General features: G+C 41.3%; 1 long non-coding RNA gene across 1 annotated transcript in view; it reads right to left on the bottom strand.

Moving 5' to 3' along the window:
* Nucleotides 1-930, bottom strand: part of LOC108544623 (uncharacterized) — a 32,799-nt gene extending 31,869 nt beyond the window's left edge. The window contains exons 1-2 of the long non-coding RNA XR_001889900.1: nucleotides 835-930; nucleotides 557-681 (exon numbers count right to left, since the gene is read on the bottom strand). This is a non-coding gene — a long non-coding RNA (uncharacterized LOC108544623). The remainder of the gene's footprint in view (nucleotides 1-556; nucleotides 682-834) is intronic.
* Nucleotides 931-2,322: the final 1,392 nt, after the last annotated feature.

Below are 2,322 nucleotides of genomic sequence, written 5' to 3'. Positions count from 1 at the left end.
GAGGCGGAGTCTCGCTCTGTCGCCCAGGCTGGAGTGAAGTGGTGCAATCTCCGCTCACTGCAAGCTCCGCCTCCCGGGTTTAGGCCATTCTCCTGCCTCTGCCTCCGAAGTAGCTGGGACTATAGGCGCCCGGCACCACACTCGGCTAGTTTTTGTTTTGTTTTGTTTTGTTTTGTTTTGTTTTGTATTTTTTAGTGGAGACGGGGTTTCACCGTGTTAGCCAGGATGGTCTCGATCTCCTGACCTCGTGATCCGCCCGTCTCGGCCTCCCAAAGTGCTGGGATTACAGGCTTGAGCCACCGCGCCCAGCCTCAAAAACCAAATTTTATAACTCCTGCAATTTCACTGCTTACTACCTTTCCTTTCTGACCCAGTCAGATATAAGTGGCCTCTAACTGGATCCAAGCCAGTTAATTCCCAGATGAATTCCATTCCTGGACCCAGTCCAGTTTCTGTCTCAACTCCAAACCCAGTTTGGATCAGAAATTTGCTCAAAGAAACTCAGAGAGCTCAAAACACAAATCTGTGGAGCTCCGAAATCCAAGAGGGAGCTTACCCGTAATCCCCAGCGGCTCTGAGAGATCAATGGATACAAAAGGGTCCTGCAGGTACCTTGCGTGTTCACTCAGCGCTCCTGGGTGTCTCTAGAAGCTCCACTTCGGATTCCACTTCTGACACCATCTGATAAAAGAATAACGTCAGCCAAATTAAATTTAAAGTTTAATTGAGCAATGAATGATTCACGAATGGGGCAGCCCCCAGAATCAGAGCAGATTCACAGGGGTGCCTCCCAATCAGAACAAATTTATAGACAAAAAAGGTAAAGTGACTTACAAGAATCGGAAGTGAGGTGTAGAAACGGCGAGACTGGTTACAGCTAGGTGTTTGCGTTATTTGAACCCAATTTGAACATTCAGCAGTCTGTAAGTGATTGAAGTATGGCGGCTGGGATTGGCCAACACTCACTGTTGTTACAGGTGTATACTATTAAGTTAGGTTTTCAATTTTGCCTGACTATTAAGCTAGGTTGCAGTTCATCCACAAGGACTCAAATATGGAAGTAAAGAGTTTTCTTTAACAGTTGATATGTTTCTTTTTATGCCAGTGCAATGTTGTCTTGGTTACTATAGCTCTGTAGTGTATTTTGAAATCAAGTAGTGTGATGCTTCCAGCTTTGTTCTTTTTCCTCAAAATTGATTTGGCTATTTGAAATCTTTTGTGGTTCTATAAATATTTGAGGATTTTTTTTTCTATTTTTGTCCTTCATTTTGTTAATGTCATGTATCATATTTATTAATTTATGTATGTCAAACCATTCTGGCATCCCTGGTATGAATCAATGATAAATGGTATTTTAAATGTGCTATCGAATTCGGTTTGCTGACATGATGTTAAGGATTTTTTGCTTCTATGTTAATCAGGGACATTGGCCTGTAGTTTTCTTTTTTGTATAGCCTGTAGTTTTCTTTTTTGTATAGTTTCCTTGTGCCTGGTTTAACGTCAGGTAAAGCTGACCTTGTTAATATGAATATAGAAGTAGTCTCCCCTCCTCAAATTTTTGAGTGAGCTTAAGAAGAGTTAGTATTATTTCTTCTTTTAGTGCTTGACAGAATTCAGCAGTGAAGCCTTCCAACTCTGGCCTTTTCTTGATGGAAAGAATTACTACTAATTCAATCTCCTTACTCATTATTGGTCTATTCAGATTTTCTGAAGTCTTCAGAAAGTCTTCTTGAAATGTGTGGGAGGCCAGGGCTCCTTAAGGAAGAACTTAAGGGGTTAACTGCCAAAACCGTATACTATAAATCTTCTTTCTTCTTCAAAGAGCTTGTGGTTGTTTTTGAGGGTGACTGAGAATTTGGGAAGGGGTAATAAACAGAGCTTTTCCGGGCACTGATTGTGAATTGACCCTAATTTCAGGAACACCAAACACTACTCTGGCCCATGACTGAGTGGGGGCTTATGGAAATTAGATGACCAACAGAGGTATGGCTCCAGATCATCTCAAAGTGGGACCAGTGGGTCCACAAATTCAACTGAAGTTTTTTTGTTTGTATGTTTTGTTTATCCAGTTCTGCAAGACAGTTGAATAAAAGCACTTAGCAAATGACAGAATTTGCACATGTGCATTTTGACCTACTAACTAAGCATTTGTTGTAAAACTTCAGCAGTCAATACTCACACTCACAACATCTAGAATATGGGTATACTGGCTCAGAAAAGGAACCTTGGAGTGTCACTAACAGGGTCTGCTACTGCAGTTATTTCTGGGAGTCTGGGTAAGGGACTGGACATTTATATATTCAATGTTCCTTTAAATTGCAT

The sequence above is a fragment of the Rhinopithecus bieti genome, unplaced genomic scaffold (genome assembly GCF_001698545.2).
Source record: "Rhinopithecus bieti isolate Rb0 unplaced genomic scaffold, ASM169854v2 scaffold_27206, whole genome shotgun sequence".
Taxonomy (NCBI): Eukaryota; Metazoa; Chordata; class Mammalia; order Primates; family Cercopithecidae; genus Rhinopithecus; species Rhinopithecus bieti.
Note: the sequence above shows the minus strand (reverse complement) of the source record. Positions and strands in the feature narration are given on the sequence as shown.